This window comes from Vombatus ursinus, unplaced genomic scaffold (genome assembly GCF_900497805.2).
Source record: "Vombatus ursinus unplaced genomic scaffold, bare-nosed wombat genome assembly UNPS02014798.1, whole genome shotgun sequence".
In the NCBI taxonomy this organism is placed as follows: domain Eukaryota; kingdom Metazoa; phylum Chordata; class Mammalia; order Diprotodontia; family Vombatidae; genus Vombatus; species Vombatus ursinus.
This window is the reverse complement of record NW_020954576.1, coordinates 38,241,375-38,268,313: the sequence shown is the minus strand read 5'-3', so window position 1 is coordinate 38,268,313 and position 26,939 is coordinate 38,241,375. Positions and strand designations below refer to the sequence as shown.

Sequence of the window (26,939 nt, the reverse complement as noted above, 5' to 3'; positions counted from 1 at the left end):
AAGGAAGGAAGGAAGGAAGGAAGGAAGGAAGGAAGGAAGGAAGGAAGAAACTAATTGAAATCAGAAGTGACCAGATACAAGCTCCACTCCAGCCCAGCTCTAATCCTTTGCCCAATGGTTCTCTGAGGTGAGAATGAGAACGATGTGTGACCATTTCATGCTGCTTATATGGAATGCACTTTGCACAACCTAAGCATAAAAACTGCTAGTTACAGCTCTTTGGCCTGGAAATATCAGCTGTCTACTACCTTTCAATACTTTCTGGCTTTTACCCTCCTTGATAGTGAGATGTTTGCTGAAGACTGACAAGAGGAGCTACAACAGTGCTCTCAGGAGGCACCAAACACTGTGTATTTTAGAATTCTTTAATTCTGCCTTATTATCGTCTGTTCCTACAACGGAGGCCTTTGACTGCTACTTTCATCATGCTATCAGGCTTCCTTTTGATGCCTAAATTAATACTAATGGGAAGCTCTCAGCTGTTTGCTTACTTACTTTTCTTCCCTGATCAGCCTCTCCCAGTTGAATTGCTCTGCCTTGGTCTATCATTCCTTTTAAGGCTCCAGGGTCTAACTTGTTCACATTTTGGTTAGTAAATTTGCATCTGGATACTCTGGGGGCAGGCTAGATGTCTAGACTATGCCCCAATTCCCCAGATAAAAATATCAACAATCCTAATTTAATTGTTGCCTTTTCTCCAGCCTCTCTTTTTCACTCTGGCAGTATAATCCTGGTCTTAACACTAAAGCCTCCAGGCAAGGCCAAGATCTGGCATTCAAAGGTCTTCATAATCTGACCCCTTCCTACCTTTCTAATCTTATTACACCTTACTGCCACTTACTTTGCTATTCTTCAATCCAGTGACACTGGCCTCCTTGCTGTTCCTCAAACAAGGCACTCCATCTCCTGACTTCAGACATTTTCACTGGCTGTATACTCCATGCCTAAACTCTCTCCCCCATCAGCTCTGCCTGCTGGCTTCCCTGGTTTCCTTCAAGTTCTAGGTAAAATCCCACCTTCTACAAGAAGCCTTTCCTGATTCCTCTTAATGCTAATGTTTTCCCTTTGTTGATTGTCTCCAATTTATCCTATCGAAATAGTGATTGTACACAGTTGTTTTCATATTGTCTACCCCCATCAGTCTGTGAATCCTTTGAAAGCAGGGACTGTTTTTTACCTTTTGTTGTATCCCTGGAGTTTAGCATGGTGCCTAGCACATAAGAGGCCCTTCATAAACACTTGTTGACTGATTAGGCAGCACCAAACAGTAATACGTTCAGCAATCAACTTTACTGAAAGTGAAATAATGACCACCTATAAGATGTTATTGAGTACCTCAAGAATGTTTTACCATTTGCAATATATTTTACCTACTGGCTTGATAAGGCCTAAAATTTCACCCTTAGAGATTCATTCCTTTAAATCTTTGTAGTGATCAAGAGTGGACTATTAAAATAAAAGTAATATTGGAAGGGTCAAGACATTAAGTCAGTTTCAGAGACTAATGCCATGAGGAGTGAGGAAAGTGTAAAGAATGCCCTAACAAACTGCTGAGACCAAAAAGGGAAGATAGCTTTATGTGGGAGGAGAATGGCTGCTCATTGCCTGATGCTGACCACTAGCTACCATCTTTAAGGATAGGAAACTGGGATGAAGCTCAGTGGGTAGGATTCAGATGAGATCACATTTTTCACCACAACTTAGTTCCCCATTTCGAGCACACACTGTGGGTGGTCTCTATAACAGCATAAACAATGACCCTAGACCACCACAGACACCGATGAACATCCTCCAACAATGACACAATGGGAAGAAACCTAGGCCAGGCCTTTACTGGTGCCCAGCTGCACCACACCCTCTCCAAGAATGAAGGACAAACGACAACTCATCTCAATTTTAACTAGTGTCTCCTCTGTATTTCTTACAGTCACTCTCATTACACAGTGCTTGTGTCCATGCAATCCCGCTGCCACTTGATTCAGCCACTCATAACAATCCCACACACTGGATGCATTCCAGGGAAATCACCCATATATGGTATAATATACCTCTATCCCCTTCTGTCTTGGTTCTCCATAGTTCCCAATTCTATCCACTAGTTAAGTAAAGGCAGGAGGTGATTTCTGTGTTTTGTAAATTTTGCCTAGAACCAGACACAATCCTTTCCATTAAACACATAAGGAAAGAATGTCAGATCCCCCTGAAAGAATTTTTTTTGTCTTCCTTCACTCCCTAACATGTATCTGTGGTTCAGGCTAGATTTCGAGCACAAAGGGGCTTAGATCAAGGGAACCAGAGCCTATCAGCCCATCAAAATTTATTGGTTACCCAAAGGAACAAAAGACTACAAAGAAATAGGAAGGAAATAAGAACAAGGCATGGTTGTTACCTTTACAAAGCTTATAGTATATTTTAAAAATATAGCATATTATATAATATAGTATATTTATAGTACAGTATAAAAAGTATAGTATGTTAAAAAACAAGAAATACACATATGACAAATTTTTAAATCAATTAGATATTTGTTAAGTGCTTTCTATATGCCAGATACTTTGCTAGGCTCTCAAGATACAAAGACAAAAAATGAAACAGTGCTTTCCCTCAAGAAGCTGACATTCAATAAAACAGATATGAGTGTGCGTTAATGCAAAGCAAACTATCACTATGGCACCAAAAGAACACAGTATCTCAGAGACATAGATTTGGAGATCATTTAGTTCAACCATCTCATTTTACAAGTGAGGAAACTGAGACCCAGATATGTTATGTGACTTGCCCAAGGTCACATAGGTATTAAGTAGCAAAATCTAAATTCAAATCCAGGACCTTTGACTCCAAATCCAGTGCTCATTTCCATTGTACCATGTTGCCTCTAAAATATAATTGCATTTTTCATAAAGTTTATGAGCTAATAGAGACGTGTGGAAACACAGAGATAACTATATACATAAGTGGATTACAGGGGCATGAAACAAAATATGACATGAGGTTTAAGGAATAAAAAGTCATTACAGATTAGAGGGATCAGAGAAGACTTCAAGGAGAGGATGGTATTGCAGTTGGGTTTTAAAGGCTAGGTAAGAATCCAACAGGTGATGGAGAAAGGAGAACATTCCGGGCATGGGGAAGAGCATGTGAAAAAAGCACAGTGGCAGAGAGCGTAGGGATGTGTTCAGGGGATGGGAACAGTACAGTTTGGCTGGAGTACATAGAACATGGAGCAGAGTAATATGAGGAAGCAATGGTGATATAAGATTATGAAGGGCCTTGAATATCAGGCAAAGGGATTTGAATTTTACCTGGAAAGCAAAAGAGTCACTGAAGATTTTTTTTTTAGCAGATCTCTAGAATATCTGCCTAAGAGTAGTATGAAAGATGATCTATAAGAAGGCTATTATAATAGTACAAGTATTTGATGATGAAGGCTTATATTAGATAGATAATGCATTTATTAGATGGTACAGTAAATAGAGCATTGGACCCAGAGTCAAGAAGACCTGCATTCAAATCCAGCCTCAGACACATAGCAGCTGTGTGACCTTGGGCAAGTCATTTAAGTTCTCTCAACCTCAGTTTCCTCATCTGTAAAATGGGGATGATAATAGCATCTACCCCACAGGGTTGTTGTGAGGATCAAATCAGTTGACTCAAATGAATAAAGCACTTTACAAACCTTAAAGTGCTATTTAAACACTAACTATTATTATTCTTATGTGTCAGATACTCTGCTAAATTAGAATGTTCGTAGTAGGAATAACGAAAAGAGAATAGACGTGATACTGTGGAGATAGAATGATCGGGGCCTAGTAACCAGTTGGATGAGAGGTGACAGAATGGGAGGAATCAAAGACAAACCATTTCAATAAACATTTATTAGGTACTTACTAGGTGTAAGAAATTCATTGTGCAAAACTTCTAGTTTACATGACTGACAAATGCAAGACCAAACCTTTTCTCTAATGATCATGACCTCTCAAACCTCTCTCAAACAGGAATTATGAGCCAAGCTACGGCAACTTCACCTGTCTCCATAAGACATCAAGAGCCCAAAGGAAGATTAAAAACTCTGTGAGATAATACCTAATTCATAATCACTCAGCGCCCTTTGCCCCACTTCCCAGTAGCAAGGCTGCACCTAGCCACACAACTCACAGGCTTGCAATACAATTTAAACCATCTCTCTCTTCCCAATTCCTGGAGAACCAAGCTCCAAACTGCAGAAATTTGCTGAGGCCATGATATCAAGGGCCACAACAGCGTTCTGATCTGCAATAGAGCACTGCAGGAGAAGAATAGAGGAAATAGTGCAGGACACCATAGAGGAAGGGTAAGGAAGGGACTTAAGTTTGCAGTAAAGAGTTTAGCATCCAGCTGGGGCCATTTCTGTCTTTCCCCCCCCCCCCCCACCCCAACACACACACACAAAAGCCACTTTGGGGTAGAGGTTTAGGCTGGTGAACCATGAATTGCCCAGTATGACAGGATGTTGAGATGCTTTGGAATCCAGTCCCCCATGGAAACCACCATCAGAGGAGATGGAGTTATAAAGTGAGCAAAAGAAGAAAATAAAGAAAAAAACAACTGAAATTATCAAAGATCTCAGGAGAAAGAAAACTCAAAGACCTTGAGGATAACAATAGTGAAAATATTAATAGTGCTTAACACAGTGCCTGGCACATAGTAGGCTTAATAAATGTTTATTGATTGATAGATTGATTGATTAACAGTAGAAGGAAATATGGTCTCTAGATCTAGCAAACAAGTTTGAGAATCTATGAACGAATACTGCAAAGCAAAGGAAAATCATTCGACATCTGACATGGCAGAGCACCCTACAGATGTTAAGGAGAGCATGGAACAACAACACATTCTTCCTGATTGGTTTAGAAGAGAAATGAGAATTGTGAAAGCAGAATTTATGGCCCACAGAGCAGAAATAACTTGCAGAATAGAAAAACTTGAATTTGCAATAATGACTCACCAAAGAAACAAGGGAGTGGACAAATGATCTGGAATGCAAATACACAGAAGTGAAGGACAATATGGAAGGGATACTGACTTGTATATAGATTTTATTAGGTAGACTTTGAGGTCCATTCTAACTCTGAGATTCTACAATTCCATATATGCTTGAAACTAAAAACTAATATAAAAACAAGAAACATTAGCAGCATTATCACTCAAAATGGATATAAAGCAAGGATTACTGCTCTTTCTGCTTCTCTTTCAAAGTCTTAGGAGTATCAGAAGTAGCAATAAAGAACAAAAAAGATATGAAAAGAATAAGCATTGGTACTTCAGAAGTAAAAATATTCCCATTTCCAGGTAGCATGATTGTAGACTAGACAAAAAAAAAAATTACTGAGATAATAATTGACTTAAGCAAAATAACAGCAAATTATAGCTAAAAACCTAAAAAAACAAAAATAAACAAAAACACCCAAACACCCCATGTGCATTTCAATATCCAATCAACAAGGTAAAGCCTCAGGGCTACAGTATCAGAGGACAGCCTAATCAGAGGAGGGCATAAGTCAATGGCGGATTACAGAATCGGGGATATGGTGAGGGTCTTGCCATATGGCAGTGTTCTCTCTATTACCTACAGAAATGGGCATTTTTCTGGAAGGGAAACACAATGGAAAAGAGAGGCCATTGGGCGAGCTCTTCAAAACAGTGGCAGAAACTGCTTAGAAGGGAGAGCTCAAAATGACTACCTTGGAATTTTTGATTTACAATTTAAAAAACTAGAAAAAAAAATTTAAATCCCCAATTGAACACCAAATTGCAAATTCTAAAAATCAGAGGAAAGATTAATAAAATTGAAAGAAAAACATTGAACTAATAAATAAAACTAAGAGTAGGTTTTATGAAAAAACTAATAAAATAGGTAAACTATTGGTTAATTTGATTTTTTTTAAAAAGAAAGAAAACTAGTTTATCAAAAATGTGCCACCGATGAAGATGAAATTAAAGAAATTACTAGGAACTATTTTGCCTAATTATATGTCAATAAATATGACATTTTAAGTGAAATAGATGAATGTTTAAGAAAACAGAAACTGTCCAGATTAACAGAAGAGGAAATAGAATATTTAAATAACAGTATCTTAGAAAAAGAAATTGAACAAGTCATCAATGAGCTCCCTAAGAAAAAAATTCCCAGGGCCAGATGGATTAACAAATGAATTCTACCAAATACTTAAAGGACAATTAATCCCAATCTGCATAAACTAATTGGAAAAATAGGCAAAGAAGTAATCCTAACAAATTTCTTTTTATGATACAGATACAGCGCTGATACCTAAGCAAGGGAGAGTCAAAACAGAGAAAGAAAATGGTACCAATTTCCCTATTAATGAATTGATTTGATGAAAATCAAATTATATTGATGAAAAAAATTTAAATAAAATGCTAGAAAGGAGATTACAGCAATATATCACAAAGACCATACACTATGAACAGGTAGGATTTATACCAGGAATGCAGGGCTAGTTCAACATTAGGAAAACTATCAGTATAATTGATCATGTCAATAACAAAAACAAAAAGCTTATGATTATTTCAATATCAGAAAAAGCTTTTGACGAAATGCAACAATCATTCCTACTAAAAATACTAGAAAGCATAGGAATAAGTGAGCAAATGATCAGTAGTATCTATCTAAAATCATCAACGAGTACCATCTGGAATGGTAATAAGCTAAAAGCCTTCCCAATAAGATCAGGGGTGAAGCTAAGGATGTCTACTATCACCACCATTATTCAATATTGTATTGTAAATGTTAGTTCTAGCAATAAGACAAGAAAAAGAAATTGCAGGAATTAGAATAGGCAATGAAGAAACAAAACTATCACTCTTTGCAGATGATATGATATACTTAGAGAATCCTAGAGAATTCTAAAAACTAATTGAAACAATTAACAATTTCAGCAAACTTGCAGTATATAAAATAAAACCACACAAATTATCAACATTACATTATATTACCAACAAAGTCCAGCATCAAGAGATAGAAAGAGAAATTCCATTTAAAATAACTGCAGACAATATAAAAAATTTTGGAGTCTACCTGACAATATAAACTCAGGGATTATATGAGCACAATTATAAAACATTTTTCACACAAATAAAGACAGATCTAAACAATTGGAGAAAAATTAATTGTTCATGGGTAGGCCTGGCAATATAATAAAAATTAAAATAATTAATTTACTTATTCAAACTACCAAAAATCATTTTAAAGAGCTAGAAAAAATAATAGCAAAACTCATCTGGAAGAACAAAAGGTCAAGAATATCAAGGGAAACAACGAAAAAAAAAATGTAAAAGAAGATGGCTTAGCAGTACCAGATCTCAAAATGTATTATAAAGTAGTAATCGTTTAAAAAAAAAAAACTAGTACTGGCTCAGAAATAATACTGGTGGATCAGTGGGATAGATTTAGATACACAACATATAGTAGTAAATGACCATAATAATCTAGTGTTTAATAAATCCAAGGATCCAAGGTTATGGGGAAAGAATTAACTATCTGACAAATTGCTAAGAAAACTGGAAAGCAGTTTGGCAGAAACTAAGTATAGACCAACATCTCATAGTTCATGACAAAATAAGGTCAAAATGGGTACATAATTTAGACATAAATGGTGATTTCATAACATAAGCAAATTGGGGAGCATGGAACTGTCAGGTCTATGGGTAATGGAAAAATTTACGACCAAACAAGAGATAGAAAGGATCACAGGATGTAAAATGGATAATTTTGATTAAATTAAATTTATAAGTTTTTGCACAAAAAAACCTCAAATGCAGCCAAGAATAGAAGGAAAGCAGGAGACTTGGGGCAGAGGAGGGGGGCAAGGAGGGCCGGCACGGAGGGTGATTTACAGCAAGTTTCTCTGAAAAGCCTTCATTTCTCAAATATATAGGGAACTGGATCAAATTTTTAAAAATAAAAGCCATTCCCCAATTAATAGTCATAAGATACAAACAGGTAGTTTTCAGAAGAACAAATCAAAACTATTTATAGTCATATGAAAAAATGCTCTAAATCATATTGATTAGAGAAATGCAAATAAAACAACTCTGACGTGCCACCTCACACTTATTAGATTGGCTAATATAATAGAAAAGGAAAATGACACATGTTGGAGGGGATGTAGAAAAATTGGTAAACTAAAGCACTATTGGTAGAATTGTGAACTGATCCAACCATTCTAGAGAGCAATATAGAACTATGCTCAAAGTGCTATAAAATTGCATACCCTTTGACCTAACAATACCACTTCTAGATCTGTATCCCAAAGAGATCAAAGGAAAATGACCTATATGTACTATATATATCAGCTCTTTTCGTGGTGGCAAAGAATTAAAAAATGAGGGGATGGCCATCAATTGAGGAATGGCTGAACAAATTGTGGTATATGATTATGATGGAATACAGTTTCTTTATCTGTAGAATGAGTTGGAGAAGGAAATGGCAAACCACACCAGTACCTTTGCCAAGCAAATCTCAAATGGGGTCACAAACAGTCTAACATGAATGAAAAATGACCAAACAGCAATTGTACTGTAAGAAATAATAAGCAAGATGGTTTCAGAAAAACCTAGGAAGATTTATATGAACTGATACACAGGGAAGTGAGCAGAACCAGAAGAACATTGCACACAGCAACAGCAATATCAACTGTGAATGACTTGGCCGTACTGATCAATACAGTGATCCAAAACATCTCCAAAGGACTTATGATGAAAAATGATATCTACCACCAGAGAAAGAACTGATAGTCTGAATGCAGACTGAAGCACAATTTTTTTTTATTTTATTTTTCTTGGTTGTTTTTTTTTTTTTTTGCAACGTGGCTAATATGTGAGAGAAATGATTGTTGGATAACCAATTATTGAGAAGATCCAGGGGTTTTTTCCTTCCTTTCTCATTTTATACTGGGTCAAGTCAAACATCTGAAGGACACTGCTGATAATGACATTAGATTAACTTTCTCCTCAATCTTGTTCAGAACTCACTCAAGTGGAAAAACCCATTGTGTTCTACTTAGGCTTGGGTGGGAGGTAGATCATTATCTAGATTGCACAAAGTGGGAGGTGTTCTGGAAGGAAGAGTAATCAAAATCATGTTGCCCAGCCCCTCATGAGAATGAGTCCACCTCTCATTATAATATTCAATCTTCTCATTAATTGTTAACGAAGCAGAGTTGATCGTCACCCCCAGGAAAATACACTCTTGCAAAAGCATATAAGCATTGAGTGGGTTCCATGCAAGGTCTCTGGCATTCACAAGTGCCACTGACCCCTTTTATTAATTAGCATAATTAATAAAATTATTCACTGCTGAGAAACTATGTCTCTTGAACTTTCTATACATTACATATAGAAGTATGTTTTACATGATTTCACATGTATAATTGATATCACATTTCTGGTTTATACAATGGGTAGGGGAGAGGAGAGAATTCAGAACTCAAAATTTAAAAAAAAGAATGCTAAAAATTAACAATAAATTTTGGGAGGAAAGAAAATGAAAAGCATGACAAATACTCTCTGGAAAGGGATACAAAAATAAAATTTTAAAAAACCAATGAATAGCAGTAGTTTAAGACAATGAAAGAAAATGGAAATCTACTGTACCACCAGAGGAAAAAAGAGGGAAAAAAATTAAATAACAAGATAAAAACAGAAAATGAAAAGGAACTAATAAGCAAAACTCCAAAGGCTTTTCCTTTGGAGTAATAAATGGGATGGAAAAAATTGGGTATAAGGAGAAGAGAATCATTGGAAATAGGACCAAACTTAAAAAGATTAAGCTAAAGTTAAATAAGGAGACACAATATTGTGCTTACAATGAAAGAGAAGGAAGTATAACTTGGGGGGAAAACCACTTAATATTAGAGACAAATGGAGGAAAATATAAACTAACTTATAATTTTAATTGTGAATGATTAAACAATTCGAAAAAAAGAGGGACAGATTAGAAAACAAAACAAAACCCCATAATCTATCGCTTTCAAGAAACATTTGAAAACCAAAGACATACATTAAATATAACTTAAGGGCTAGAAAACATTTTTCCTATCTATGAATCCATAAACACAAGAGTTGCAATCATACTGCCTGACAAAGTAAAAACAAACATTCAAAAAATAAATAAGGAAATCACATAATGTTGAAAGGAATCATAGACAACAAACCAATTTTGGTATTAAATATGTATGCTCCAAATGTCTTAGCATTCAAATTCATAAAAAAAATATTAACTGAACTACTACAATGTACAGACAATAATATAACAGTTACAGGAAAACTGAATGTCCCTCTCTCAGTTTTGAATAAGTCTAACAAAAACATAAGCAAAAGGAAAAAAATACAGAGCTGTCAAATTGCTAGAGAAACTAGTTAAAAGACTTATGCTTTTTCTAAACAGGATTGCAAAAGAATATACTTACCCCTTCATACTTTGACAAAAATTGATATTGCAAACAACTGTAAAAAGGAAGTAATAGTCAATACATCCTTTATAAACCATAACACAATAAAAATAGGCATTGGTTCAAGAACCACAGTAGGGCACAGACCCAAATGGAGTCTTAGCAGTAAAATCCTAAATAATAAGTGGGTCAAAGAACAAATCATGAAAATAATTAATAATTATGTGAAAGAAAATTATAAAAATGGAACAACATACCAAAATTCCTTAGATGCAGCTAAAGCAGTCTTCGGGGGAAAAAGTCATACCCCTATAAGCATACATTAACAAAACAGAAAAGGAGAAAATTAATGAACTAAATATGCATTTTAAAAATCAGAAAGTCAACAAATTAACAAACCTAAATTATGCACAAAAGAGGAGATATTAACTTAGAGGAGAAATAAGCTGAAAACCAAAAAAAACATAGACACGATAAATAAAATTAAAAGGTGATTCTTTGAAAGGACTAACAAATTTGATAAACCTTTAGTTAATCTAATTAAAAAGAAGAGAGCAGAAATCAATAAAATAGCAAATGATCAAGGTGAAGTCACAGCTAACCGGAGGAAATAAAAAGAATAATCAGAACTTATTATGCATAGTTATACATAAACAAAACTGAGAATATGAAAGAAAAAGACTATCTTCAAGAATATAAAATATTTAAACTGTCAAAAAACCAGATAGAGATCTTAAATAACCCAGCCCCAGAAAAGAAAGGCACTGTGAGATAAAAACAACACTCTTGAGATAAAAACAAAACAAACCGGTAACTGACCTTAAGGAGTTATATCAAGATTTCAAACTTGGGACCTAGGTGAATTAATAATGTCACTGACAGAAATAGTGAGGTTAGGAGGAGTAACAGGCTAATAATTAAAGATAATCCCACTTTGAGACATGCTGAGTTTGAGGTGTCAACAATCTATCCAAACAGAGTTATATCAAATGTCCTAAGTTTATGTGTCTGCAATTGGATCTACCCATTCAGAACATGGCAGAGGGGAGCCATACCCAGTCCTCAGATTCCTAGGAAATGTAGAGCTCTGGGAAAAGGCCCTGCTTATTTGTGCCTGTCTGCAGGTAGCAGGAAGAAACCAGGGAACTAGGAAAGCCAGCTATTGATAAGAACCAGTCACACCATAAGCTGGTTAGGCTGTCCTCTGACACTGTAGCCCTGAGGCTTTACCTTGTTGATTGGATATTGAAATGCACATGGGGTGTTTGAGTGTTTTCTTTTTTTTTTTTTTTAGGTTTTTAGCTATAATATGCTGTTATTTTGCTTGTCTATTATCATCTCAGTAATTTTTTTAATCTAGTCTAGTGCCTTGGATTTCCTAAATATACAATCATGCTACCTAGAAATGGGAATGTTTTTGCTTCTAAAGTGCCAATGCTTATTCTTTTCATATCTTTTTTGTTCCTTACAGCTACTTCTAATACTCCTAAGACTTTGAAAGAGAAGCAGAAAGAGCAGTAATCCTTGCTTTATATCTGTTTTGAGTGATAATGTTTCTAATGTTTCTTGTTTTTATATTAGTTTTTGGTTTCAAGCATATATGTTTTGAATTGTAGAATCTCTGAGTTAGAATGGATCTCAAAGTCTACCTAATAAAATCTATATATGAGTCAGTATTCCTTTTACAACATAGCCAACAAGTATCCACAGGCTTTTCTTGAATACTTTGAATGAAAAGGAACCAACCACCTTAGACAAGTCATTATTTATTCTCAAGGAGCAACACTGAAGACAAAAATAATACCTTCTCTAGCCAGCACATTTGCTTGGTTAGTGGAAGGAGTATATTGGTGCAGGCCCTTCATTTTTTGTTTCTCCATCTCTCCCCTTCTGGTAACACTTTGCTCCAGGGTCAAAAGCAAAGTCATTGAAGCCCAAAAACCCTATTAGACTCAAGGAGCTGGAAGATTCAACCTAGAGATAATCTAGTCCTGCTCCTTTATTTTACAAATGGAGAATCTGAAGCCCAGAGCAGGCAAGAGGCCTGTTCAGGCTCACATCAGTGAGGTCTCCTGTTCGGAGATCTTATTTTATCGTGTATTAGCAGGACTTGGTGGTAGTCAGCAAGAGTTGGGAGAAAAGATGGGGAGAGAAATTGTTCATTCTACATTGCATAGGCTATGTGGTTTGGTTCAATCAGAGCTTTACTCAGGCATTGACATAACCCAAAGAATTTCCTCTTTTCCTCCACAAACTCAGGTATTTAGGACCCCTTACCTTGCTTGTCCTCTTCCCTCTTTCTTCATTCATTCATTCTTTCCAAATGTGTCTGTCACTTTCCTCTGTTCAGGAGAAAGAGCAAAACTTAAAGAAATAATGAGAATGTACAAATTCTTTTTAGAGTATTACAAGAGCCTTACAGAAAGCCAGGCCTTGGCTATATGTCTAAAATAATTTTAGCATGTCTCCAAAAATAGTCTAGATATATTTTGTTGTATTTATCTAAAATGTAGTAAGGGAGAGGTCAATTGAAGAATGTCAGTTGTTTAAAAAAGTGGCCTATGAAACCATCACTACCTGTAAGAAACATACCTCTGCCTCTGTCAGCAATGGGTAAATTGAATTTTTTTAAAAAGTATGTGTAGAAGGCAAAATAGAAATTGAAAGAATCCACTGATCACTGCCTGAAAGACATACCAAAATGAAAAAATCCCAGGAACATCATAGCCAAATTCCAGAGCTCACAGATCAAGGAGAAAGTATTGCAAGCAGCCAGAAAGAAACAATTAAAATATCATGGAGCTATGGTCAGTATTACACAGGATTTGACATTTTCCACATTAAAGAACCTCAGGGCTTGGAATATGACATACCAGAAGGCAATGGAGTTAGGATTACAAACAAGAATCATCTACTCAGAAAAACTGAATATAATTTTCAGGGGGGGGAAATAGACATTCAATGAAATAGAGGACTTTTAAGCATTTCTAATTAAAAGACCAGAGCTGAATTAAAAAATTGACCTCCAAATACAAGACTCAAGGGAAACATAAAAAGGCAAAAAGAGAGACAGAGAAAACATAAGAAATTTAATAATGTTAAACTGTTTATATTTCCATATGGCAAGATAATATTTGTAAATCTTAACAACCTTATTACTATAAAAGCAATTAGAAGGAGTATATGTAGACAGAGGGTGTGGATATAAGTTGACTTTGATGAGGGGAGACTGAATGGGGTAAATTATCCCACATAGAAGAGGCATGAAAAAGCTATCATACTGGAGGAGAAGATGAGGAGAGTGGGTGGCAGGCAAAGCTTAAACCTTTCTTTCATCAAAATTGGCTGGGGAATAACATACACATTCAGTTGGATATAGAAATCTAACTTAGCCTATAAGGAAGTAAAAAAGGGACAGAGTTAGTAGAAATGGGAGGGTATATTTGGGAAGGCAGTGATCAGAAGTAAAACACTTGTGAGGAGGGAAAAGGTGGGGGGTAAGAGAGGGGGGAATAAACAAGCAAAAAATAGCATGGAGGGAAATACACAAATAGTTATCATAACTATAAATGTGAATGTGATGAACTCATCCATAAGACAGAAGCAGATAGCAGAATGAATTAAAAACCAGAATCCTAAAATATGTTGTTTACAAGAAACACATATGAAGCAGAGAGTTACACACATGGTAAAGGTAAGGGGCTGGAACAGAATCTATTATGTTTCAGCTGAAGCAAAGAGAGCGGGGTAGCAATCAAGATCTCAGACAAAGTAAAAACAAAAATAGGTCTAATTAAAAGAGCTAAAGAAGGAAATTATATCTTGCTGAAAGGTACCATAGACAATGAAGTCATATCAATACTAAACATATATGTACCAAATGATATAGCATCAAAATTTTTGAAGAGGTTGAATGAGTTACAGGAAGAAAATAGGTAATAACACTATACTAGTGGGGGAACCTCGACCTTCCCCTCTCAGAACTAGATAAATCTAACCAAAAAATAAACAAGAAAGAAATTAAAGAGGTGAATAAAATTCTAGAAAAGTTAGATATGATAGATCTCTGGAGAAAACTGAATGGGAAAAGAAAGGAATATACCTTTTCTCAGTAATATATGACACCTACACAAAAACTGGACATAAAAATCTCACAACCAAATGCAGAAAAATAGAAATAGTAAACACATCCTTTTCAGATCATAATGCAATAAAAATTACACATAATAAAGGGCCATGGAGAGATTAAAAATTAATTGGAAATTAAATAATCTAATCCTAAGAAACAAGTGGGTCAAAGAACAAATCATAGAAACAATCAATAATATCATTAAAGAAAATAACAGCAATGAGGCAACCTACCAAAATTTATATAATATAGCCAAAGCAGTACTTAGGGGAAAATTTATATCTCTAATTGCTTACATCAATACAACAGAGAAAAAACAGATCAGTGAATTGAGCACGTAATAAAAAAAACAACTAGAAAAAGAACAAATTAAAAATCCTCAATTAAACACCAAGTTGAAAATCAAAGGAGAGATTAATAAAATTTAAAGTAAGAAAATCATAGAACTAATAAATAAAATTAGAAGCTGGTTTTATGGGTAAAATGATAAACTAGAAAAACATTGGTTACTCTGATTTTAAAAAGGAAAGAAGAAAATCAAATTACTGGTATCAAAAATGAAAGGGGTGAATTCACCACCAATGAAGAGGAAATTAAGATAATTGTTAAGAGCTATTTGCCCAATTATATGCCAATAAATTGGACAATCTAAATGAAATGGATAAATATCTACAAAAATATAAATTACCCAGATTAATAGAAGAAGAAATAAAATACTTAACCCAATTTCAGAAAAAGAAATTGAACAAGCCATCAATGAACTTCCTAAGAAAAAATCCCCAGGACCAGATGGATTCACAAGTGAATTCTACCAAACATTTAAAGAAGAATTAATCCCAATACTATATAAACTACTTGGAAAAACAGGTGAAGAAGGAGTCCTACCAAATTCCTTTTATGACATAAATATGGTGCTGATACCCAAACCAGGAAAAGACAAAACAGAGAAAGAAAATTATTGACCAATTTCCTTAATGAATATAAATGCAAAAATTTTGAAGAAAATACTAGCAAAGAGATTACAACATTACATCATAAGGATCATACACTATGACCAGGTGGGATTTATGCCAGGAATGTAGGGTTGGTTCAATATTAGGAAAACTATCAGCATAAATGACCATATCAATAACAAACCAAAAAGAAATCATGATTATCTCAACAGATGCAGAAAAGGCCTTTGACAAAATACAGCACCAATTCCTATTAAAAACACAAGAGAGCATAGGAATAAATGGAGCTTACCTTAAAATGTTAAGTAATATTTATTTAAAACCATCAGCAAGCATTATCTGTAATGAGGATAAGTTAGAAGCCCTCCCAATATAATCAGGGTGAAGCAAGGATGCCCATTACCACCTCTATTATTTAATATTGTACTAGAAATGTTAGCTATAGCAATAAAAGAAGAAAAAGAAATTAAAGGAATTAGAATAGTCAGTGATAAACAAAACTATTACTCTTTGCAGATGGTATGATGTTATATTTTTAAAATCCTAGAGAATTAACTAAAAAACTACTTAAAATTGACAACCTTAGCAAAATTGCAGGATACAAAATAAACCCACATAAGTCATCAGTATTCCTATATATTACCAATAAAGTCCAGCAGCAAAAGATAGAAAGAGAAATTCCATTTAAAATAACTGTAGACAATATTAAATACTTGGGAGTCTACCTGTCAAGACAAACCCAAGAACTATATGAACACAACTATAAAACACTTTTCACGCAAATGAAGTCAGATCTAAACAATTGGAAAAATATTAATTGCTCATGGGTAGGCCAAGTCAGTATAATAAAAATGACAATTCTACCTAAATTAATCTATTTGTTTAGTGCCATACCAATCAATCTGTCAAAAATATTTCATAGAGCTAGAAAAAAATAATAAATTTCATCTGGAAGAACAAAAGCTCAAGGATATCAAGGGAATCAATGAAAAAAAAATGCAAAAGAAGGTGGCTTAGCAATACCAGATCTCAAACTATATTACAAAGTGGTAATTATCAAAACAATCTGGTACTGGCTAAGAAATAGAGTGGTGGATCAGTGTAATAGATTAGGTACAAATTATATTATAGTAAATGACTACTGTAACCTACTGTTTGATAAACCCAAAGACCCCAGCTTCTGGGATAAGAACTCACTATTTGACAAAAACTGCTGGGAAAACTGGAAAATAGTATGGCAGAAACTAAGTATAGACCAACATCTCACACCATATACCAAGACAAGGTCAAAATGGGTACATGATCTACACATAAAAGGTGATACCAAAAGCAAATTAAGAGATCATAGAATAGTTTATCTGTCAGATTTGTGGATAAGAGAAGAATTTAGCACCAAAAAAGATATATAGAGCATTTTAAAATGTAAAATAGATATTTTTGATTTTATAAAATTTAAAAGATTTTGCACAAACAAGACTGTGTAAACAAAATTATAAGGAAAACGGAAAAATGGGGGAAAGTTTTTGCAACACGTATCTCTGATAAAGACCTCATTTCTCAAATATATAGAGAACAGAGTCAAATTTATAAAAATACAAGTCATTCTCCAATTGATAAATGGTTAAAGGATATGAACAAGCAGTTTTCAAAGAAATTAAAGCTATCTACAATCATATGGAAAAATGCTCTAAATCACTATTAATCAGAAAAATGCAAATTAGAACAACTCTGAGTTACTACCTCACACTTATCAGAGTGGCTAATATGACAAAAAAGGAAAATGATAGATGTTGGAGGGGGTGTGGGAAAACTGGGACACTAATGCACTGTTGGTGGAGTTCTGAACTGATCCAACCATTCTGGAGAGCAATTTGGAACTATGCCAGGGGGCTATAAAACTGTGCATACCCTTTGATCTAGCAGTGCCACTGTTAGGTATATATCCCAAAGACATAATAAAAATAGGGGAAAGGACCTATTCATACAAAAATATTTATAGCACTTTTTGTGGAAGCTAAGAATTGGAAATCAAAGGGATGCCCATCAGTTGGGGAATGGCTAAACAAGCTGTGGTGTATGATTATAATGGAATATTGTGCTATAAGAAATGACAAGCAGTATGATTTCAGAAAAACCTGGAAAGATTTACATGAACTGACGCATAGCGAACAGAACCAGGAGAACATTGTACCCGGTAACAGCAATATTGTTTGATGAAGAACTGCGAATTACTTAGCTATTCTCGGTAATACAATGACTTAGCTATTCTCAGGAATACAATGATCCAAGACAATTCCAAAGGACTAATGAAGTATAATATCTGCCTCCAGAGAAAGAACTGATATTGATTGAATACAGACTGAAGCATGCTATTTTTCACTTTCTTTCATTTTTTCTTTTATTTGAATCTTCTTGTACAAAATGACTAATATGGAAATGTTTTATATAATTGCACAGATAAAGAAATAAAAAATATGCATGAATATAAATTAAGAATTTAAACATGACTGAGAGATAGGAGATGTTTAGACCACATACATATATATATGTATATATTTTAAAACTCCCTTCCCAGGGAGTTTTTATTAGATTTACAAATAGCCCAATATTTTTTAAAGTTTCTAATTTAATTCACCAATTTCACCTCTGTGAAATTAGCACAAGGCTTCTCTTTATCTTTAAATTCTGATATCCTTTAAACCAGCTGGCAGAAGCAAGTACCTTTTCTATTTACCAAAATTCCCTTTCCTGGGTTGAAAACATGACAGATATTTGTGTGATGAGTTTGAATGATGCATTCTTCCTCTGTAAAAAATAAAAATAAAATAAAGTGAACATTTCTTCATTAGCTGGAGAAAGCCCAGAGAGACACTGACAGCTGATATAACGTCATCCGTTTTGCAGCCTGGAACACAGAGTGACTGGTGCCGGGCAATCGTGACTATTTATAGAATTGTTAATTCACAAGTCTCTTTTGGCAGAGCTGGCACTGAACACAAATTCATGAGGGCAGATGAAAACTTCTTCATCTTAGCACTAGGTCTGTCTGTCAATAAGCATTTGCTAAACACCTGCTCTTTGCTGAGATCTAGCTCTGGGGCCACATTTTAAGCTGGACATTAATAAGCTGAAATTGGTCCAAAAGAAAGGGATCAGTTTGGAAGTATATTATACTAACTGGATCCATGGAAGGAAATGAGGATATTTAGCTAGATGAAGAGAAGGCTTGGGAGAACATGATAACTGGTTTCAAGTATTTAAAGGGTTGTCACATGGAAGAAGCATTAGACTTAGTCTGTTTGACCAGAGAGTAGAGAAAAACTAGGACCAAGGGGTAAAGAAGTTACTAGGAGGCAAATTTTGGCTCAGTATAAGGAAGAATTCCCTAATGATTACAACTAGTCAAAAATGAGTTCTCCATCACCAGACATTTTCATATATAAGCTAGATAGTCACTTGTTAGAGAAGTCATGTTTTTGCTTATTCTTTGTATTTCCAGTGCTTAGCACAATGTCTGTAATATAGTAAGAGCCTACGAAATGCCAGATGATTGATTAATGCTTAAAATAGGAATGGAGGAAATAACCTCTAAGGTCCTTTCCAACCTTAACATTAAATGATTCTATGAATGTAGAAGAAAGTAAAGGGTTAGTCCTGGTTTTTAAGGAACAATACAGTCAAGTTGCTCCTAACACTTTGCTTCCATTATAAAAAAGATAGTATGAATTTTGAAAGATAAAACTAGAGAGTAGCATAGGATGGTGTGTAGTACAAAGAATACTAAAACTGGATCCAAGAGAGACCTGGGTTTAAATCCTTAGATAAGGCCAAGTCCCTTAATTTCTGGGAGCCTCTAGGAGCTTACGATCCACAAATACCCCTCAGATCTTTTTCTCAGAACACTTATTGTCTAACCATACCTTCCACCATTTTACACATGTGAAGGTGATATATATATGCACACACACACATACATAAAATAAGATAGCTTGGCTAGATGCCTCTAAGATCCCTCTAGCTTTTCCACTCCAGGGATCTAGCTGTGATGGAGGCCAAAGGGTGAAGGTCAGGAGGGATATATGGCGCTGAGGCTAATCACATTTGTGTAAACTTCCTTACTCCTAATACTTTTGTGTATGTGAAATCTGGCTAAAAAGATCTTTCAAAACAGCCTTGAAAAGGAAAAGAGGAAGAAAGATTATAAAAGGCGAATATATAACTGGAAGGGAATTCATAGGAGGTAGGGAGGGGGAGAGGGGGAGGGAGAGGGAGAGAGAGAGAAAGAGAGAGAGACAGACAGAGAGAGAGAGAGAGAGAGAAAGCAGGGGGGTCAGGCAACCAAGTGGTGCTGATTGTTGATTGTATGTATCTCTATATCTGGTCTTTCTTTAGCACCAGCTGGTGCTGAGAACGCAAAGAAAATCAGAGACTCCAAGCTTCTTACTAATTCCTTATAAGTAACTCTGGCTAAGGTCACTTCTGAATGAGTAGTGATACTGCTTAACTAAATTGGTCATAGCTCCTAGGAGAAGCGTGTGTCCCAACTGTAAGAGCACATGGAACCATCCCCACATCCTTTTGTTATGGGTGGTGTAGGAACTAAGATAGCACCTGTCTGCCATCACATACTTCCTTCTCCTCAATTAAAACAGTGTGGGATAGGGTGAAAAGACTCTGGGGTTAAAAGATCTTCATTAAAATGTGTTATTTCACTCTCTGGACCCCAGTTTCTTTATTTGTAAAGGGAGAGGTTTGAACTAGATGATCACTAACCTTATAAATCTGTTATCTTATTGATCCTTTGACCTCTCTATAGAGGACCTTCCTCCTCTATAAAATGGGGATAATAATAGCTCATTAAATTGTTATGAAATTGAAGTACTTTGCTAAATTTAAAGCACTGTGTAAGTAATTATTTTTCTCCTCTGACTCTCCCCACCAATTCCCCACCTGGGCTGTCTGCCTGATTTATTCCATCTATCTTCACCCAAAGCAATAGTTTGTTTGGCAATAGGGTGAAGGAGGGAGCAACAAACTGATGGAAATCATTCTGCTTTGCTCTGTACCCTGGGACAGAAGCAGGAGTATGCTGGAGCCAGCTCACATCCACTTATCAGAGACAAATGTTAAATTTTCAGAAAATGCTACAAATCAGGCCTTGACTTATTGTTTTATTGATTGCCTAGACTTAACACAGTGATGGACAAAATATTAATAATGTGGACTAAACTTAAAAGTGTGTCAGGTGTACATTTTGTTTTGAAAGAACTGCTTGTTAAACATTTATTGGTGTACCCCTGGATAGAGAGATTGTGGGAATCAGTATTTATGAGGTCTTGTTGATCTGTACCAAAATGTTTACAGTGCTGAGCACATGGAATTTGGATGATTAGATTAACACATTAACTCCTCAGGTTCACACTGCCTTACATCTCTACTGTCATTAAGTAGGAGACCAACACATTAACATAACTTTTGATTGACTGAAACAGATGAAACTATCTGTCTAACCAGATTGTAACAAAATCAGTTTTGATTCAAACTCTTAAGAACCATGAAAAGGTACCATTCCTGAAGGGCCATTTTGTCACAGACCTTGGAGAACCCCAAGAATAACAGCTCCTGGGACAGGTATTCTTGGTTTACATTCATAAAGCCATAGAGGCACCCAAAAGATCATTTAATTTAAGCTATTGACTATATATGTATGTGTGTATACACACATATGTAATACATGTGTATACACAGCCATATATAGATACATAGACAGATATGTGTGTATACATACATACATACACATATACACATTAACTCCTTAAAGTCATACTGCCTCACACCTCTACTGTCATTAAGTAGATGGTCAACAATGTATCATCCAACTCAGAAACAAATGAACATAACTTCTAAGCTACTGAAAGAGGTATACAAGTATGTATTGTGTGTGTGTGTGTGTGTGTGTGTGTGTGTGTACATACATCCATATGCTAGGTGTGCTGGAGCCAGCTCACACTGGCTCGTAAGAAGATGACTGCTAAATTTTCATTGTGAGCATTTACCCCTCTGAATTTGGCAAATGCTGTAAGTTAGGGCTTGATTTATTGTTTTGTTGATTGTCCACACTTAGGAAGATGATGGAGGAAATAGCCCACTGTAGCAGCTGAGCTCAAGCTATCCAGCAGCCTCAGCCTCCTCAGCAAAGGGGTGACAGACATGGGGCACCATGATGATTCACTGTCACTAGAACACCAAGTGTTCTTGACTCCCAGGCCAGTGCTTCTTCTGCTAGATCATATCTATCCCTTTCCATTCCTGGCTCCAAATTCAGCATCTCCTATTCTCAACTTAAGAAGAAAATAAGTTTTATAAATAATCTTTCACATTGTAAGACATCACTGTAGATGCAAATTTAGCTTAGTTGCACAAAATCATGGTGCCCACGACTCATTTGTTATTTCTGTACATTAGTCTCACTAATTTAGATAGTTGGCTGGATGATCAGTCAAAGTGAAGTAGGTCTGAATAATAAAATATAATTTTATTAGCTTCACAGAGTCACAGAATGTGAGAGCTCAGCAGCTACCCCATCCATGAAAAGAATCCCCACTATAACATACCCAATAAGTAGTCATCTAGTCTCTGCCTGAAGACTTCTCAATGCAGCCTATTCTGCTTTTGGAGAGTTGGAAAGGGTTTCCTGACATCAAAGCTAAATTGCCTCTTTGCAAATTCTATCTGTTGTTCCTGGTTCTGCCCTCTGGACCAAACAGAAAAAATCTAATCCCTCCTCCACATAGGAGCCCTTCAACTACCTGAAGACAAGCATCATGTACCCCTTACGTCTTTTCTTCTGCAAACTAAATATCCCCAGTTCCTTTAACCACTCCTCATATGACCTATTCCCAAGTCCCATTACCATTCTGGTTGCCGTCCTCTGGACATTCTCTTGCTTTTGATGTTCTTAAACTATGACACCCAGAACTGAACATGGAATTCCAAATGAAGTCTGACAAGGACAGTACAGTAGGATAACCTTGTCCCTATTCCTGTCCTTCCAAGGTCAAATTAGGTCTTTGGGCTGCCTTATCACATTGCTGACATATTAAGCTTACGATCCACAAATACCCCTCAGATCTTTTTTTCAGAACACTTATTGTCTAACCATACCTTCCACCATCTTACACATGTGAAGGTGATATATATATATATATATATACACACACACACACATATATACATCTATATATACATAGATGTATATACACATATACATATATATACACACATACATACACACACATATAAAAATATATACAGTACCCTGGTGTTTCAACTGTACTTTTAATTCAGCAACATCAATTAAGAGAAAGTAGTGAAATGGAAAATCAGAATCAGAAGACCATACTTTTGGTCCTGGCAACTTGCTCTAAGACCTTGTGCAAGTTAGCCTCTCCAGGCCTCAACTCTCCCTCACTCCTCTGATCACCCTACGTTGGCTCCCTGTTGCCTACCAATTAAAGATCAAACTCCTTTGTTTCACAGTCAAGTCCCTCCAGTGCTAGTTGAGTTTCTGACTTTATCTTGGAGTACCTAGCTCTCCACACAGTCTTCATTCCACTCAAACTAGACTATTCACTGAAACCTTTCCATTCTCACCACTTTTCTGCCTTTGTGACTTTGTCCATGTCATTACCTATGCCTAATGTTCCCTCACCTTTCATTGATTGCTACCAATTCTTTAAAGCCTGATTCAATGCCATTTCTCCAGAAAGTGTTCCATCATCCTCCAAATCTGTAATGGCCTTCCCTCCTTTAGCACATATTTGTATATGTGCCATCTCCTTCTACTAAACTAAGTTTCATCAGGACAGGGACCATGTTTTATCTAAAGGTTATATTTCTCACTTGCCTCTCCCCACCCTGCTCCCAGAACCAAATATAATGCTCTTTAAGCAGCAGGTTTTTAATAAATGTTTCCTACATTAAATTGAATTGAATTGCTATGTCCTTTCCTAAAGAAAGTTTGGATTCAAACTCATTAAACCTTTACCTAAAGCCATTACTCAACAAAGTGTTCATTAACCACCCAAATCCAATGAATTATTTGCTTATTTGCAACTAAGTACACAGGTTTCTTAAGCCCTAAAGAAGCCACACTATAACTACAGAGTGCCTTAGGCAAGGACAAACAGTAGTAAAATGTCCCGGGCAAGCAGTATGAGTTATGGATTATTGAATCAACTTTGTAATTCATGATGTAAAAATAATACAAGAAGTAATGAAGACAAAGTCTGATGTGCAGGAGAGTGGGGATTTAGTTACTACAGTAGCTCTTACTTTTCTTCATGCTCCTGAAGGACTGAATATGTTAAATTTTGTTCCATCTAAGTTTCCATGCCGTAAGGTAGAGCCCTAGTCACCCTGCCCTAGCTACAGATCTGCATAGAAGAGATGTTTTTAGGACTTGCCTCTAGGGTAAGCTTTCAGGATACTTTTCAGATACTGAGCATTGCTTGCATTGCATTTAACCTTGGTATGCACAGATTTCTTCTAACTGCTTGGCCTAGAATAAGAAATACTTTAGGAGGGCCACAGGGCCATGCCATGACTCAGCACAAGGAAAACATGAGATATCATTTATTCTCCTTATCCCAACTATAAGTCTCCAATCGCTAAACTAACTGCAAAAGACCACATGAAGCTGGTGGCTTTCTTCCCGTTCCCCTCATCCATGTTAGAAATCTACCAATTTATTATTGGTTTTGCATAATTCTGAGTTACTTTCAGGAGAAGAATGCATTTTTCATAACAGTGTGTCCGTCTTCAACACCTTCTTCTATGTTAAGGATAAAATCATGAAGGAAAAGTGAAGAACCCCTGAAAACATGAAGGCTTCAAATCAACTGGCATTTGCTTAACTAAATGTTTATAATTCAATAATTATTTCTAGTAGTTATATTGATAATAAAAATAATTATTTATATCAATTAAATAAGAAAAAAAATAAGTACAATTCCTCAGTCTTCAAGGATTTTTGGTGAGAAAGGAGGGGGCAATTCTGGCCCAGATTCATCTGTTCCACGCAGTTAAATCATCTGCTGTTCGTTGTTGTTTTAATTCCCTCAACAGTGAAACAGAGAGTAAAAAAGGCTACTCCAACATTTGGAAATGAAATCTGTAGATAGGTAAAGGTTTTTTTCAATAAAATCTACGTTCTCCTTTATTTTTGAGTCAGACTGTTAAGCCCAGAGGCTGGTGCCACAGTTTCTGTACCCAAGTGTCTGTTTCATCCAAAGTACATTAGTCAGAGATTAACAACCTGCATAAATCAGTCATCACCAAGGTTCAGGATCTCAGATCCTGGCTGTGCTGAGTCCTGAGATTAATCATTATGTCAGGAATCCTATTATTTGGAAGAATGGTAAAAATAACTATCACAGATGACATCAGGACAATGAGAAAGAACACTGTGCTTTTCTTGTTGGGCATATCAGAAGGAGCTGACTTCCGTTCATCACCAGCTGATGATGAGAGGATTGGATTTAGCAATTGAATTCAACAAGCATTTCTGAAATTCCCCATGTGTGCCATGCAATGTGCTAGGCAGTGGAGAAACAGTGTGTGTCTCCTCTCAAAGAGTAAGTAGGAATTATGTATTTATATACATATGTATGAATATACATAATAGTTATTTTTCACTACTATGCAAATATATACACCTATCATACACACATATAGAAGAAGTCCAGATGGAGTGACATAGATCATACCTGGATTAAGAGCAAGAAGTGACTTCAGAGGCTATCTAGTTCAACCTTCTGGTCTTACAGAAGAAGAAACTGAGTCTCAGAAAGGTATGAGATATTAGAAAAGAGAGGAAACTCTTACAGCTATAGGAAGAAGGGAAGGCTGTCACATGGATATGGAGACTCCTAATCTGGGCCTTGAAAGGAAGGGAAAGATTTAAACAGGGAATAATCTAGGGGTAGTCCGTTCCAGGCAAGGAGAGATGGTGTATTCAAAAGCATGGAGGAAGAAAAGGGTAGGATAAGGTTAGAGAGAAAAAATCTAGAGTGGAGCACGGAAGGTGTAAAAAGGAGAAGTCTGAAGGTAGACTGTCAAAGGCTTTGAATTTCAAACTAAGGCATTTCCATTTTATTTAGTAGGTAATAGGCAGTAACTGAAGGTCTCTGAGTGAGATGATAACATGATTAGGCCCATGTATTAAAGAGATTACTCTGGCAACAGGGTAAAGAATGGACTGAAGAGGGAAAAGACTGGAAGCAGGGGAACAAGTTAGAAGGTTGTTCAGTTGGGTAACTGAACTAGGATGATGGCAATAGCGGTGGAGAAGAAAGAGCTGTATATAAGAAACAATGATGAACTCCATGAGACTTAGCAGTTGATTGGATCGGGGAGATGAGAGAGAGGGAAGATTCTAGAATGACTTTGAGGTTTGAATCCTACGTAAGTCAGCGCCATCAAAACAGACAAGGAATTTAGGAGGAGGGGTCGATTTTCAAGGGTGAGATAACAAGTTAGGTTTTGGACATGTTAACTTTGAGATATTGTGAAGGGTATCCATATGCAAATATTCAACATACAATTGAAAGTACGGGACTGGAGTTCAGAGGTGGGATGATATTGGGGCTTGAGATAGAGATTTGAGGATTATTTTTATATAATAGGAGGTAATCGAAACCAAAAGCAAGAATAGAGAGAGAGAAGAGGGCCCAGGATAGAGTCTAGGGGTAGTTGGGGGATAGTGGGATGCTTCCCACATTTAGTATATGAGAAGAGGAAGAGAAATAGGCAAAAGAGAATAAGAAAGTAGGTCAGGAAGTGAGAGGAAAAGCAGTGGAGTTGAATAACTCATCTAGCCCAAGGGCCAGCTAGCCACCCTATGGCTGAAGCCACAGGGGTTGATGACCTGCTCTTATCCTGTCCTTTGCCTGCCGTCAAGGTTTACCCAAGATTAAACTAAAATTTGCCTTCTGCCATGTATGCCCAGAAGCAGAAGAAATCCCACCTTAAGCCTCCAAGGGCTTAACTAGAATGCCAATTGAGCATGTCCATTGGGGATATGGGATGGGGGTGGTGAGGGGTTGCTACATTTATAATCTAGGACAAGAGACACTATTAAAAAAAAAAAGGAAGAATTGGCCAACAGTGTCAAATGCTGCAGGGAGGGAGGTCAAGGAGATTGAGGACTTTATAAAGGCCTTAAGACAGACAGAAACAGAGAGACAGAAATCATTGGTAAGCTTAGAAAGGGTAGTTTCAATAGAATGGTAGGGACAAAAATTAAACAGCAATATAGATTTGGTTTAAATATTAATATTATTCTCCCATCTATGTGTCATTCTTTTTTTTACCTGAGGATCTACTAGTCTATTTATTCATGGGAATATA

General features: G+C 36.0%; 1 long non-coding RNA gene across 2 annotated transcripts in view; it reads right to left on the bottom strand.

The window, feature by feature from the left end:
* LOC114050185 overlaps nt 1–26,939 on the bottom strand; it is a 161,137-nt gene that overhangs the window by 76,844 nt on the left and 57,354 nt on the right. For both annotated transcript variants that reach the window (XR_003569948.1, XR_003569947.1), the window contains exons 2-3: nt 12,726–12,790; nt 10,706–10,757 (exon numbers count right to left, since the gene is read on the bottom strand). This is a non-coding gene — a long non-coding RNA (uncharacterized LOC114050185). The remainder of the gene's footprint in view (nt 1–10,705; nt 10,758–12,725; nt 12,791–26,939) is intronic.